Raw genomic sequence first — 16,571 nt, 5'->3', positions numbered from 1 at the left:
CAGGGGAGAGCGCGAACGCAGTCCCCCACTACCAGAAATTATGCAATCGAGATTCCCACATTTGGGGAATTCGCACGGGTCAGTAACAGCCTCAGTGCAATGGCTGAGCCTCGCTATGGGTGAACCACCTTCTTGATCATGGTATCTCCCTTGCCAGGTAAGTATGAGTTGAACACGTTCAGGTGGGCTGAACGATGCCCACGCGTGTTCCCGTGGAGAACGGCTGCAAAGCATTCGGAGATGTCTAGACTTTAATAAACACTGTAGACCACCGGTCACACGATGACAGGAGAATCTGAAATCAGCGAGATGGAAGCATAACGAAAGGAAACCTGGAGATCCGAGTTATCGACACGCCACAGAAAGAATCCTTTTTTCTTTCTTAAACAACAGAATATCGTTGGAATAATTGTAAACAGTGCGTTTATGAATTGTAAATGACACTTTATTGTCTACAGGCGGACGGGTGTACTCTCAGGAGGAGTTTAGTTTTGTTTTTCACAGTGAGAGAGGGGTGCACCCAGGGGCGGCGCCAAACGGTTGCTTGCCGTTGCTATAGCAACTCCAAGCAATTACTCAGAAACCCCAGAGCAACCCCTGATTTTTTGTCAAACTCAAACAACATATTTGAAATAATGCCATTTTCCGTAAAATGGTATTAAATAAGTTCAACTAAACCTATGGCCGAATGCGGTACCCGTCACCATACCGACCATTCCTGTCATATGAATCACCAGATTAAGTGCATAATCAGTGAGTAGCGTCAACATTTCAGGGCCGTGACTGGACTGTCGTTCAAATGAACACGAGTCAGCCTGGGACTCTCCTCTCCTCCCCTCCCCCTCACCGTGCCCAGTTCCCGAGCGTTGGGCATGCGCACACTCTGTAAGTGACATGAACAGATTAAAAAAAAACCACATACACACAATTAACACAAACTATCCCAAGCAATATGTACAATATTAATTAATTATTATTTAATGTACATGAAACAATAATTTCATTAATAGCATAGTCTTACGAAAAATAAATAACATTTCAAATATGCGGACATCTCGCGGCGAGATTATCAGTCAGAGATGTTCGTTGCCGGCTCGTTGGCGCTTAAAAAATATGGACAAGTTTTTACTATTTCGAAAGAAATCAAGTTCAAACACGACTCGCGATGGCGAGGCTGAGGATGGGCTCGTTAATAGCCAGACTTGTGTTGGACTTGGCAGTTGTTCGGAGGGGGGTTATGCTGAGGTCAAGAAACGGAAGAAAATATTGTAGCCTACACAGTTCTGAATTAGCAATACAATGTTATCACATGCTTGCTAGCAATGTTGGTGTGTTAAACCGTATGGATTAAAGTGGAATATTGCAAGAAGTCCTGTGATCAAGACATCGATTTAAGGTATTGTTTTGAAGTAGAACTAGATTATAGGTTTGGCTCATGCCAAAGGATGGGTTTATCGTAGCCTGGTATGATCCGCCCTTAATAGAAGTATTATGAAGTATAATAGTATCAACAATAATAGCAACTATTGTATTAATGTTCCACATAGGCCTACATTTGAGACGTATCGCGCAACTAATGTGAATGCTTTGGAATGTACCGTGGCGACGGTGGGTCTGAGATGTGCAATTCACCACTATTGACAGGACAGGTAACCTTGTAGTTGGGGGACTGCTGACGGGCTGTTGATTGAACTATGTTGTTTGTTATCGTGTGGCCGCAGTGCCACCTGGACTAGCAGTGAATGTGTACATGCCGCTGGGCTATTTTCATGTTGGCCTTCTTAAAGATCTTCCTCTATATTGTTCTATGTCTTTACGTCTTTATGTCTGTGCGTGTGTGAGGGAGAGGGAGAAAGATAGCGCACGTTGAACTGTCAAATGATACGATCACACTCAATCACAGTGGTGCGATTAGTCTGTGTTGTTACTGTACTGTAAACTTGCCTCGTACGGGACCGCAACCACCCCAACCCGTGCCGAAAATGTCTTCCCGGCCGTGTCTCTGCCAAATTCAGGTGTTTTGATCAAGGTTTTTTTTTTTGACCAGCAACCTCTTGAATTCATACAGCAACTGTTAAGTAACTGCAACAAATTATTTCTGGCGCCGCCACTGGGTGCACCGGTCCTGGAGGTACTGCAATACCAGGTCGATGCGTGGAGTGGACGGGGCAAGCCCCTTTTCCATCTCCCAGTTCCAAAAATCAATTTAATATATGGTGCCCGGGTAGGGGACGTATCAGATATGTTACGTATTTTAAGAATCTAAGCTACCCACACATAGACCCAATGAAGACCAAACATATTAGCCGTAAATACCATACATAGCCACAAGGGGAGCCTTACTGAAGGCTGCAATAGATACTTTATCCACAGAGGGCAGCACCACAGACCAAGCGAGGAAAACCGAGGATTACGTCCCACCGGTTTTCTGCAAGTCTTCCGGTCCTCCGAGTCGATAAGAAAGCCTCCCCATCGTGGAGACAGGTAGAACTCTCCGGGCAGCGCTAGGACATCGGTGGGTTAGTGTCTTGGACCAGCTAGGAGAACACTCTCGCACGTGCTAAGGCACATCTTCAATCTCTCTTAACTTCAGAGCATCAGTTTACCATACCGAAAATACTTTATACAAATAAAGTATCTTTAAAGCTATTCCTTTGGATTCGACCCCTCTTTCCTTGAAGAACATAATAATTGGTTGACCCCGACGTTCGTGGAAAGTCCGGACCGAGACTGGCGACCGCGAGGCCGTTCGGAAAGCAGTACAAGCTACTTACAGGCGCCACAACAAAGGTAAACAGAACCTGTTGTCAATGACTAAACTCTGTATAGTTAGATTAGTAACATTAGGTGAATAGCTTGTACTGCATCCGTCAGGCTGCGGGGACGTGTAATCTCGGACTGGTTTAAATTCATACAGCCGGTTACAAACGGCCTAGAATAAACTAACAGATTGAAATTAAATAACGAGCTCACGAAGTATAAGGGCTAGGAGTGTGTTTTATATGGGTTTGTAGATAGCCAAATGCAATCCTGATTAGATCTAAATGTTCGTACCAACGTGGGAGACGTATTACCTGTGGTTAAGTGTTATTTATTTGGTGAAGCGCCGAAGTTAAACCGGGCCACCATAAGGTATATTTATTACCGACCATAAACTTCTGAACTCTTACGGCGGGGTGAGGAAAGGTCAGGTTTTTAACGTTAATCTAGCTTAGTTGCATATTAAACCGGAAGCTTGGCCGTAGTTAGCCAAGGAATTCAAATCGAATTGATTCCTCACAGCCCGGTTCATGTAACATCTCATGTGCAATTTTGGTTAGTATAGAACGCAGCCGTAGAGGTGGACTTACGCAGTAATAACCCATCTGCTATCAAGCGCCTCGCTAACCCGCCGTGGGGACAAACTTGCAGGAATCTCTTACTTCTTATAGAGATCCAATACATGCTTTTGACTAGAGCTACCTGGGTCAAAACTAGTTTGTCTCTACAGCCCTTTGGATGTACCACGTGGTGTACGATTTAAGGGGACCCACGTCTTGGAAAACGTGCGGTTCCTTTGTTCATACCATCAGTCGTTATAGTCGAACTCCTTTTTTGAAATAGACGCCATTTCTCTAAAGCAACGGGGGGCTCAACTTAAGTGTTACATCCTATCCCTCTCTCTCTCTCCCTCCCTCTCCCCCCCCCCCCCCCCTCCCTCTCTCTCTCTCTCTCTCTCTCTCTCTCTCTCTCTCTCTCTCTCTCTCTCTCTCTCTCTCTCTCTCTCTCTCTCTCTCTCTCCTCTCCTCTCTCTCTCTCTCTTGCAAGTCGGTAGGAGATGAATGGTCAGTCTTTTGTTAAGACTGCATAACCTCTGACCTAGGCAAAAGCAGATCTCTATCTCTCGGTGCCGGTGCTATCTTGTGGCCTGGTTGCGCAGTCCGGTAGGACTGGAACAACTCGAATAGTTGTTGTACTTTTTCTCCCATACCCTAGAAAACCCCTTTGATAACCCCAAACCCTTCTGTCCCTGTCTCTAAAGATCCGGTCGTCAGACCACCCTCCCCTCCCCATCCTTTTATCCCAATATCCCATATCCTATTGTAAACTCACCCCCCTCTCCCCATCCCTTTGTCTTAATATCCCATATCCTATCGTAAACTCACCCCCCCCTCCCCACCCTTCTGTCCTTGTCCCCACATCCTATTGTAAACCCCCTTCACACCCCTTTCATCTCTCTCCGCAGGTCCTGGAGTAAAAGCCCCCCACCCCCCTTTATTTTTTCACTTCTCCACCTTATCTCCACCCTCTCCGCAGGTCCTGTTGCAGATCCCTGTCCCCATCCCATTGAATACTGTTTATTGACGGGTACACTCACAGCACGACGTGCGAATAGTGTGTGCTTGGTCATTTAAGTGTTGGATATAGTAATAGGTTATCACAGCCTTTTGTCGTTCAGATAGAAATCAAGAAAAGTTTCTTTATCGATAAATAAGTTGTGAATTCCGAAAAACCCAAACACTCTTAGTACTTCGCAGCCCCTGTGCCGCGACCCCCACCCCCACCTAACCTCCCCCTCTCTCTCTCTCTCACTCACTGTCTCTCTCGCTCTCTCTCCCCCGCTCCCTCTTCCTCTTCCCCTCTCTCTCTCACTCACTCACTCACTCACTCACTTTGATACTCACTCACTCACTCACTCTCTCTCCACTTTGTTTGTACAGACATATTGCTTTTGGGCAACCAGGAAGGTTGTTCCACAGATTCAATACGGAATATTGAAGAGTAATTAACGTTGTACAATCTTGTAACTCCCAATTCCTCGCTCTTTCTCTCTGTCTGCCTGCCTGTCTAAAGGTAGGCCCTCCCTCACCCTTTAAATTCCTTCCCCATCCTTTAGTCCCTATCTCCCACCCCCCCTCATAAAGACCCCCCCCCCCACAGAATAGCTTTGTCTTTAATGCCCCACTGGCGTCGTTTTGAGTACTTGTAGTTAACGATTGTTCATGGTTATGGGTGCGAGGTAAGGTCCTCCACTATCGGTCTCTGTGAAGATCGAGCCACAAAAGAACATTAACGAGAGTTCCAATCTCCTCCTCCACTGTCTTAATGAACCCCATCCCCCACCACCAATCTTCCTCCCTCTAAACCCTCATCATAAAGACCACCCCCCAGCCTCTCCCACGACACATCTCTCTCTGTGTCGCTATTTTTAACAACGATAACTTTTATATATACATGTACACACAGCGCAGAGAAAGTGTACTGAGAGCGCAAAATGCGGTTAAGTGGTAGCCTTATGCCATAAGGTACCACAGTGTTCAGCCGGACAGATAGAACTCAGAAGTTTCTGTAGTCGGCTGATACGTATGTAGTATGCACCGCAGCCATATTTGTAGTTCTTGGTAGTGCCGCCTACTCGTTAACACGAGATTATTCCCAATTACATCTCAACATCTCCAAATGTACCACAAGTATATAACTATTATTAGTCCCAACTAGACGTTCCCCCAACTTTCCAAGTAGCCGATCTCTTGCATTTGTAATAAATTTGTTCTCTTTTCTCGTCAGGCCTTGGCAACCCGAGCAGTAATGGATGCCCGACATTCATCATTTTAATCGTTAACATTACTACAAATATTCTCTTTTCTAATCAGGAAGTGGCAACACAACGATCAGTTGCTCGACCATCATCACTTCCGGTCGAGTGTACGCTGGCATGTTTGTTGCCGCTGTTCGCTGGAAATAGTAAGTTGTAATAGTAGTAACGTAATAGTAGTAACGTTAGTAGCAGTAGTATTAGTAGTAGTAGGACTAGTAGTAGTAGTGTCGCGTGAACATTTTATCTCGCACAGCTAGCTCCGGCACCCCTATCCACCACTACGGGCTAACGCCGGTAGCTAGTTGCTAACCGGCTGTCGCGACACCGGCTTTCTAAGCTTACCTGGTTCCTGCCTCATCATGCGGCCCAACAACTCTCTCACCTGCTTTGGACTGGTCTGGGTATTCCTGTTGTTCTGCCATCATCCTGTGGCAGGACTACTCCACTACTCCATCACAGACCCTCTCGCGACCCGCTTGGATGTATTGGAGCCCCCACCTCCGGAGCTGCACCATCACCCGGACCTCGCTCGCCCCCCTCGTCGGCGCTACATCCACCGCGGGTCCCGCAGACATGTCCAGCCCAGCGACAATTCCAGTACAATCAACTCCACCTGGTCCACTTCTCGTCGCTCTCCCATCAACTCCGGCCGCACCGTCAACCATCATGCATTAGCCAGCCTAGCTAGGTCGGCTAATGCTACCGTCAAACTCGACTCCTCCGCTGTCAACTTCGGTCTCCTCAACATCCGCTCTCTCACCGGCAAAGGTCATCTCATCCAAGACGTCCTCACTGACCGTAAGCTTGACTTTTTCTTTTTAACTGAAACTTGGCAACAGCCCAGTGACTTTTCCACACTCAACGACTCCACTCCTCCCGGTTTTGTTTACATCTGCCGTCCCCGTGGCAACGGCCGTGGGGGAGGTCTCGCGGTAATTCACCGTGAGAAGTGGAAAGTCCTGCCCGTCTCTGTGCCTGCATTCAGCTCTTTTGAATGCCTTGTTTTTAAGCTTCCTGGCCCCTCACCTACCATCATTGCTACATTTTACCGCCCCCCCAAGCCACACAGTGATTTTATCAGTGAATTCTCTACTCTGCTCACTCATATATCCACTCTCTCACCCAACGTAATTCTGCTGGGGGACTTCAATATTCACATGGACAATATCAACCTGCCTCTCACCAGAGACTTTGCATCCTGTCTTGACAGCTTTGGACTACATAATCTGATTGATTTCCCCACCCATATCAAAGGCCACTCTCTTGACCTAGTCTGCTGCTCCGGTCTCACCCCCTCCAAGCCCACTGCTGATGTTTTCCCCGCCACAGATCACTCCCTCCTCACTTTCAAAGCTGTACTCCGCCTCTCCACAATCAAGTTGCCCCGCCTCATTTCATTTCGCGATATCAAGAACATTAACATTGCCACCCTCTGCTCCCTCATTGACAGTTTTCCGACCACCGACTCTACCTCAAACCCTGATGAACTCGTCACTCTTTACAACACCTGCCTCACAAACACTCTCACCTCTATCGCCCCCCTAAAAACCCGGTCTGTTTCCTTTTCCACATCTGCCCCCTGGTTTACCCCCGAGCTCAGGTCCATGAAAGCTAAAAACCGTCAACTTGAGCGACTTTATAAACAAACCGGTCTCACCATCCACAATGACATGTACACCTCCCACATTGCACAATATAAGGACCTCATATCCCTGACCAAATCCACCTACTACTCCGGCCTCATTTTAACCAATGAAGGTAACTCAAAAACCCTCTTCTCGGTTCTCAAAAAAATCCTCCACCCACCCAATTCTCTCCCCCCCCACTTGTACTCCACTGAATCCTGCAATTCCATCTTGGACTATTTCAATCTGAAAATCCACACCATTCATCAGCACCTACATCCCAATTCCCCCCCTCTCTCCCCACCTGCACTTCCCCCTACTTGCCATCTCTTCGCCAGTTTTCTTCTCCCCACTGCCTCCGACCTCTCCGTTCTCATTCTCAAATCTAAGCCCACCACCTGCCAGCTTGATCCCCTCCCCACAACCCTAGTCAAATCCTGCCTCCCCTCCCTCCTCCCTCTCATCACCACCATCATTCACTCCTCACTCTCATCTGGAATAGTCCCCTCACTTTTCAAAACTGCCGCTGTCACCCCCATATTAAAGAAACCCGGTTCAGACCCCAACAACTTCAGTAACCTCCGCCCCATCTCTAACCTACCATTCATTTCCAAAATCCTAGAAAAGATTGTCGCCTCCCAACTTCACTCCCACTTATCCCTTCACTCACTCTACGAGCCTTTCCAGTCCGGTTTTCGCCCCCGTCACAGCACAGAGACCGCCCTCATCAAAATCACTAATGATCTCCTCATTGCAGCTGACTCTGGTTCCTTCTCCATCCTCATCCTCCTCGATCTGAGTGCAGCGTTCGACACCATCTCACACCCCATCCTTCTCAGTAGACTCTCCTCGATTGGCCTCTCCCACACCCCCCTCAGTTGGTTCCACTCCTACCTCACAGGCCGCACCCAGTTCATCCAGCTTAAATCCTTCACCTCCAATCCCTCCCCAGTCACTACTGGTGTGCCCCAGGGATCTGTCCTGGGGCCTCTTCTATTCATCATCTATCTCCTCCCCCTCGGCCACATCCTCCGCAAATACAATATCCAGTTCCACTGCTTCGCTGATGACACCCAGCTCTACCTTTCCTGCAAACCCAATTCCTCACTCCCACCCCCCTCCCTCACCGACTGTCTCTCCGAAATAAAAACCTGGTTCACCTCAAACTTCCTTAAACTAAACTGCAATAAAACTGAAATGCTCCTCCTCGGCACTAAATCCACACTAGCGAAAGTCAATACCTTCTCTCTCACCATCGACAGCTCCTCAGTTTCCCCCTCCCCTCAGGTTAAGAGCTTGGGTGTCATCCTCGATAGCACACTTTCCTTCCATTCTCACATCAACACCATTACCCGCACTGCATATTTCCATCTCCGCAACATCAACAGACTCCGCCCCTCCCTCACCCCCCACACCACCGCCATCCTTGTTCACAGCCTCGTCACCTCCCGTCTGGACTACTGCAATTCTCTCCTCTTCGGCCTCCCCCACAAGTCCCTCCGCAAACTACAACTGGTCCAAAACTCTGCCGCCCGCATCATCACAAAGACCCCCTCATACCATCACATCACCCCTGTCCTCCAGCAGCTCCACTGGCTCCCCGTAACCCACCGCATTAACTACAAACTCCTAGTGTTTACATTCATGGCCATCCATAACCTCGCCCCTCCCTACCTCTCTGATCTCCTGCACATTAACATCCCCACCCGTTCCCTTCGATCCTCCTCCTCCATCCACCTCTCTGTGCCCCCTGCCCGCCTCAGCACTATGGGGGGCAGAGCCTTCAGTCGCTCTGCTCCCCAGCTCTGGAACTCTCTACCACCCGACCTCCGAAACTGTGACTCTCTCCCCATTTTCAAAGCACAACTAAAAACCCACCTGTTTCGGACTGCCTACTCTCTCTAACCTCCATGCTTCCTGCCATTCTGCCCTATGTATTTTAACTTATTATGTTGTCCTTATGTGTCTAATTTATCACGTTTTTTGTATATTTCATTGTGTGTTTTATTGTGTGTGATGTACAGTGTCCTTGAGTGACTTGAAAGGCGCTTTTCTAAATAAAATGCATTATTATTATTATTATTTTACTTCTGTGCATAAAATATTAATTCTCTTTTCTCTTTAGGAGGTGGCAACACAAGCATTATAGTTGCCAAACACTCATCTTTTTACTTCTCTGCATTGATTTTAATTCTTTCTCTCTCCAGGAAATGGCAGTATGAGAACGAATGCCAAACACTGACAGTAATTTTTTTTTTCTTCAGGTTGCTGAGCCCTTCTGTCTATTCAACATGCGTTTTGTGTAGCAAGACAGGTAGAGAACCAGGCTGGTTCAAATAGACACGGGGTTCAACTGCTAGAATAATATGTTGAATTAATAAATGGTGCACATGGTTTTAAACGGTGCCCAAGGAGGGAGTTAGCTCAACTGCGGTAGACACAATTACAATACGTTTTTTGCGAATATTAAATCTACATGGCTTAAATTCTGCTATAATCAGCTACTACATACGAATAAACACTGCGTGAAATGTTCAAAGGTCAACTATTGCCTCCGTTGGAGCGATTGCAATAGATATAATATCGTACCACAATATGAATGCATTATCTTGTATTCGACAATTAGGAAAGCCGGATTCCAGAAACTAGAAGCCTACAAAAGGGCACCAACCCAGAGGTCTTGCATCAACCAGATCCCTGTACGGCAGTTACACAGTGATCTTAAAATAGCTAGACTCCACATCATGAACGGTTAGCCTTTAAAGTTGTCCATAGCGTGCATACCGCTCGTCCACAGAAATCCGGGGTTATCCAGGCCTGGGGATTCTTATTAGAAGAGTTCTGGGATAACCTCCAATAGAGGAGTCCCCCCCAATAGAGGATCCTGAGGACAAGCGGTAGAAATGCATAGTTCAACAGACCTGACGAGGTCCAAAATACCAAAATAAGAAATGGTTAGGATTGGTTAATTTTAATGCGCATGGCTGAAGCAATGCGCAAGGAGGGATGTAGTGTGAATATTAAATCAAGGATTGAAAGTTGTGTAGCAAGACAGATCACAGACCAGAAGCCGTCCGATCCAGAGAATCCTTCACCAACGTCGGTGACACCTGGCGAGTGGATCTGGGTGAAAAAACACCATCGAAAGACCTAGAAGACCGGTGGAAGGGGCCATACAAGGTACTCTTGGCCACACCCTTTTCTGTTTCTGTAGAGGACCGACGCGGAGCCCAGTGGCACCACCTGAGCCAGTGCCGCAAAGCAGATACTCCTGGCAGATCATGGACTGAGACCCTGACCGACCTAGCTGCACTCCAAGCCAAGGACAAACTCTCCTCATCCCAAGACGATGGGCCACAGCGTGCCCTTGGTAAAGTACCTGGTGGGATTCCTTCTGGTAGTCCTGTTCCAAGAAGGAGCGGGAGACAACATCGCCAGGTACCCACCGTCAAAACCAGTAACAACAGGTCAGGTCTGGTTAAGGTACTGTCGAGGGATAGAAAGTATCTTTGAGCTGAATTTTTGTGATATGCTGCCCTGTGGGACCAGGATGGACCGGGTCTACCAGGCAGAAAAGTACATGTGCGTAAGTACCAGACGAGACGGTAGCTACATGAGAGGTTATTCCTGCGAGGAGTGGTCTCAGGCATCGTGGCTTACCCATCCTGGGTACAAGGAGGGCTATTATCCCCTGTGGTCCAACTACAAGGAAATCCAAAAGGGAATCTCCCTTACCAGAAGATTATATGGCTATAAGGAAGTCTGGAGCAATAATGGTCTAGCAGTCAAGGGAGAGTCAATATTCATAAAAGTAAGGGCAGATTTACTCATTCCCGAAAACAGATCTCATAAGACAGACAAAGGCCTGGTTTTTCTAACGTTAAGGGCGGATACTTATGGGGAGGACCTAAAGGTAGTTATCCATCTATCAGGAATTGCATGCGGTCCCAATAAATTTCCATTTAGAAGGGCGTATGATTCCTTAGAAGCGCCACATCTCTCACCACCCCCGGTAGTGCACCCAAATGGAGGGACGCACGAAGAATATTGGGAGGTAAAGACGGGTGAGCTTGATCAGAACAGGTGGTTAAAATGGATGAACTACACGGCCCGAGCCCAGGGCAAGACCAACTGTATTATCTGTGCCGCCGGCCGCCCCTCCTTGACCACAGCCCCCGCTAGAATCACCCCGCATAATTCACCGCAAGGTTTTGTTTGTCTATTGGAATTATTCGTGGACGGCCACATCCCAGGGTGCACAATTGCAATAAAATCCAGACTAAATAACATGTATCCTCAGACCCCGATTAGATCTTTACCCCCAAGATTTGAAGTTAATTTAACTCCGGACTATCATTGTATCACAGGAAGGGGAACAGGGAGAAAGGTGGGATCATTTCCTCTTGACTCTTGTAACACCACTAGAGAGATAAAATTGTTGTCCAATATGACCCGTGCCCGTAGTGATATATGGTGGTTCTGTGGAGGTCTGATCCTCAGGGGAGTTCTCCCCTTTGAATTCTCAGGAACATGCGCAATCATACAGTTAATAATGCCCATCTACATTTTACCCGATAGCAAGACGGTGATGGATCTCACATTATCCAGCAACGGTGGTCTCCCGGACTTGACCCGTCGGAAACGAGAGTATGCACCAGTCCCGGGTAGTTTTGATAAAAACATATACATAGACGCAATAGGAGTACCCCGAGGGGTCCCCAACGAACATAAAGCCCGGAATCAGGTAGCGGCAGGATTTGAATCAGTTCTATTTTGGTGGTCTACTATTAATAAAAATGTTGACTGGATAAATTACATATACTATAATCAACAACGGTTTGTTAATTTTACAGAAGAGGCAGTCAAAGGACTGTCCGAACAATTGGATGCCACCTCCCGGATGACCTATCAGAATAGGCTAGCTTTAGATATGTTATTAGCAGAACGAGGAGGGGTGTGCGGGATGATAGGGACAACATGTTGTACATTTATCCCCAATAACACAGCACCAGATGGGTCCGTGGCCAGGGCATTGGCTGGACTGCAATCCCTCAAGTTGGAGTTGGCCGAGAACTCCGGTATTGGTGACCCAATAGCTGGATGGATGGAGAACCTGTTTGGTAGGTGGAGAGGTATGATCCAGTCAGTACTCATCGCGGGAATAATGGCAGTAGCCGTGTTAATTGTTGTCGGCTGCTGTTGTATTCCCTGCGCACGAGGGCTACTGAATCGGCTGATCACCACAGCATTGGGCGCCACAAAAGTGCCAGGTGACATTCATGCTTACGTAGGAATCAGATATAATCCGTTGAACTTGAATGAGATACCACCTGAGGAACCTGAACCTATCCAATTACAATATATAGAATAAAATGCCACCATTTGTAGCACCTGTGTCTAAGATAATCAATATCCTGGATTTACTTGAATAATTAATTATTGAACCACCAAGACGAGTTGTGCTTGTTATTATATAGTATTGTTTGGTTGTGAGTACAACTCGTTATTTCTGAATCGCTGCATTAATAATGGTACAGTTGATCTTCTTTGAGGCGATTGTTTTACAGGCCACCTGTTACTGACACGACGACGACGGAGAACCTGTTTGAAGGCTCCCATGATGTAGGAGTAACCTCTCTGAGTTGAGCCCTTGACAAGGAGGGACGAGTCTTGGGTTCATGAATTACAGGCCAGACGGCGACAGAAAAAACAATGACTGCAATAATAACAAGCCCAAAACCACCCACATGAACCGGCGCACCAAAACACGAAGATCACCTGAACCCCCCAAATCTATGCCCAAACCACCCACATGAACCGGCGCACCAATACACGAAGATCACCTAAACCCCCCAAATCCATGATAGCTTGTCAATTATTTTGACATTTTAAAATTGTATTATGTCTACCAATTTTTACTTTACTTTTACACATGATGAAAATTGTATGGCCTTGTAGCACATAACCAAAAGTATTAGCTCAGGATTTCTATGAATAGTTTTGTTTGTGTGATATTTGGCCATGTGATTGTATGATAACAAGATTTATGTTCATTGTTGTATTGTTAAATAATGACCTGTATTCCCAATGAGACCCACAAGGTGGATGCCATTTCAGTATTATGAGCCCGTTGTGGTTTTTCCCTCTATTCAAGAGTTTTCCACAACGGTAGATGGTGTTGATCCTAATTTGACTATGTTTTCGGTGTGGTAAATGGTTTTTATGGTTTAAAATATTATTGTATGGTCATCTGAGATGACCAAGGAGGGACTGTTACGTATTTTAAGAATCTAAGCTACCCACACATAGACCCAATGAAGACCAAACATATTAGCCGTAAATACCATACATAGCCACAAGGGGAGCCTTACTGAAGGCTGCAATAGATACTTTATCCACAGAGGGCAGCACCACAGACCAAGCGAGGAAAACCGAGGATTACGTCCCACCGGTTTTCTGCAAGTCTTCCGGTCCTCCGAGTCGATAAGAAAGCCTCCCCATCGTGGAGACAGGTAGAACTCTCCGGGCAGCGCTAGGACATCGGTGGGTTAGTGTCTTGGACCAGCTAGGAGAACACTCTCGCACGTGCTAAGGCACATCTTCAATCTCTCTTAACTTCAGAGCATCAGTTTACCATACCGAAAATACTTTATACAAATAAAGTATCTTTAAAGCTATTCCTTTGGATTCGACCCCTCTTTCCTTGAAGAACATAATAGATATTAAACTGATAAGAACAGATACTACACTTGATCTTAGCCAAAAGGCCGAGAAGCGATGCCTACACACGCTCAGACCAAGAGGCGACGTTCCCAGACACGTCGCTCCACGTGGCGGTTTAACAGACAACGAAAAAAAAACAAAAGAATGACCAAGCACCCTGTGTGCGTGTTTGTGTGTATGTGAAAGCTGAAGAAATAAACCGAGGTCGCTACATCTCTTTGCTGCTGCCTGCTGGCAGTCTCACTAGGCCGTCTGCATGTTTCACAAATAGAGTTTGGAGCAGTGGAGGCTTCTATAAGACTACAGGTGAAGCAGTGCTTCACCAAAAAAATGTTAAAAAATAAATAAACCAACAATACTATCGAATACTGCCAAAATGGTGGTGCCCACGATTTCCCCGCCCCAACAACGTCAACACCCGGAACTCTATTGCAGCCATTGCAGCCAATGAGCTCGAGTTGAAAAAGAAAATAGCTTACAGCACGTGGTTTCACTCAGGTAAATTGTATCCCCTTCACCGTTTGCTAGTTGATAATTAGACCTTTTTTAAGGTTTGTATTAAGCTGTTTCGATTTTGTAGAAAGAGAAAAGATTTCGACCGTGTCATAACACGGTCGTTGTGTATAAAGGGAAGACGTAGAGGTTACGTTTTTAGCTGCTGGGTAGACTTCAGTCAACCTATCGCCGTTTTGTCTGCGAGCAACCATATTACTCGTGGGTGGTCTCCTTTTAATTGTGGTAATCTAAGCTTTCCAACGGTGTATGGCATGACTATATGTACCCAGGGGTCGTTGAAATAATAAGCTGATTAATGTGTGTTTTGTAACGATAGCTAGGCGCGGCTAACGACACTGTTTACAATGAGTAAGGGCATACGTCGCATACCTGCAAACTTGTTGCTTTTCGGCGACAATCAACGTTTTCTTGGACAATTTGATGTGGATATGTGTTGATTTGGGTAAATGTGACTGTTTAGACAACCGCTGATGCGAGAGTAAGTGTAACATAAAGCAATTTGGCGACCGTGTTAATCTCTTGTTGCATGGGATGCGCTGCATACCTGGTAAACAGGTAAAACATACCTGGTAAAACATACCTGGTAAACAGTAGCTCATTTCTAACAACATAGATAACAATCTGGCGAGCGTGTTGTCCTAGACTAATACACCAACAGCACATTTCTGTATAATAAAGGGCTACATATTGTCAATCTAAATGATCTGCTTGTTGTACTCATTTATTCATGTTTTACTGTACCAGATGGAACATGGAGGAGCCTACACATCAGTGCACCGTGTGCGACAAGACATTCAGTGAAAAGTCCAAACTGGCGAGGCATCTGAAGATCCATGCCATCGCCAGGGAGACCTTTACCTGTGATGTCTGCGGGAAGAGCTTGGCCACTAAACCATCGCTGGTCAGCCATCAACAGCTTCACCAGTACCCCAACATCATTTTGTACCGGCAAGGAGAGGCCAGGCTGTACTGTACAGAGGCAGCAAGGTCTGTGGCAGAGGCCCGCAGCAGCACTGTTGTTGACCCTAAATGGCTGGATCTCAAGACAGCAGAAGGCGGCTGCCAAGAGGTCGGGGGCTGAGCTGTGGAAAGGTCAGCTGGTCATCACGTTCGGGTAGTACGCCGGTCAGACCTTCAGGTGGCTTGTGGAGAATGATGTCGGCTGGCTGGTGTGGCTGCTGTTCCAGTACTGCCAGCAGGGAGAGCAGAACGAGCTGCTGAAGTGGCAGAAGGAGCGACTGCTCCTTCGGCCACAAGGTGACTCCTCACCTGAAAGTGCTGTCGGACGCACCGTTCCCGGAGGCTCCTGCGCTGCCAACATCCCTCCCTCCGCCAGACCGGCCTCAGGTCCAGTACCGGCTCATCCATCACGAGGCTGGAAAGAGACGTGGTGAGAAGCGGAGGTAAGTTGTCATAAGCACTTTGTTTCACCTGTTGGCTGTGGAAAGCAAATAGCACACACGTCATATCAATACTGATCACATGTGTATTTTATGTTTCCAGATTATTTGTTGATGAGCCACAGCCTGTGACACAGCCTGTGAACCGACCCGTTCAGCCCACTGGGTTGTCGTCCTCCACCCGGCCGAAGCCTGCTGCGCTCACCCCCATTCTGCCGAGGCCTTCTGCGCCCACCCACCTCCAGCCGAGGCCACCCGCTGCGTTGACCTACGGCCCACCCCCTGTGTCGGCAGCACCCATACTGCAGGTCTTCCCCGCACAGCCACAGGCCCCCTCCGTCCTGTTTCGTGGGACATCCTGCAGCCAGAGCTTTGTCCCTCCTGCACCAACAGTGAAGGCATTCATGCCTAACAAGTCCTCAAGGCCATGTGGGGCTTGCCACATGCCAAACTGTGGTGGACAGTGGAAGAGGTACAACCCTTTCAAGGACAAAGTGGCTGGAAGCATGCAGAAAATGTTTTCCTACTGTCCATCCACTAGGAAGTCCACTACCCCTGGCTTCGACAATGTGGTGTATGACAACTTTGAACTCTTTAAGAGTGTCGTGGATGCAGAGTTGGAAAGGAGGACTGTGTGTGTGTGTGTGTGTGTGTGTGTGTGTGTGTGTGTGTGTGTGTGTGTGTGTGTGTGTGTGTGTGTGTGTGTGTGTGTGTGTGTGTGTGTGTGTG

At 47.2% G+C, this 16,571-nt stretch overlaps 1 non-coding gene and 2 pseudogenes across 1 annotated transcript; all 3 read right to left on the bottom strand.

Moving 5' to 3' along the window:
- Nucleotides 1-165, bottom strand: LOC130378957 (U1 spliceosomal RNA). Its single transcript, XR_008895023.1, has one exon. It is a non-coding gene; the product is annotated as a U1 spliceosomal RNA (small nuclear RNA).
- Nucleotides 166-2,109: 1,944 nt separating this feature from the next.
- Nucleotides 2,110-2,288, bottom strand: LOC130378952 (U2 spliceosomal RNA; annotated as a pseudogene).
- An 11,572-nt stretch (nucleotides 2,289-13,860) lies between these two features.
- Nucleotides 13,861-13,982, bottom strand: LOC130378950 (U2 spliceosomal RNA; annotated as a pseudogene).
- Between the last annotated feature and the right edge of the window lie 2,589 nt (nucleotides 13,983-16,571).

Source organism: Gadus chalcogrammus, unplaced genomic scaffold, assembly GCF_026213295.1.
Source record: "Gadus chalcogrammus isolate NIFS_2021 unplaced genomic scaffold, NIFS_Gcha_1.0 GACHA124, whole genome shotgun sequence".
Taxonomy (NCBI): domain Eukaryota; kingdom Metazoa; phylum Chordata; class Actinopteri; order Gadiformes; family Gadidae; genus Gadus; species Gadus chalcogrammus.
The sequence above is the reverse complement of the archived record's forward strand: the minus strand, read 5'-3'. Positions and strand labels throughout refer to the sequence as shown.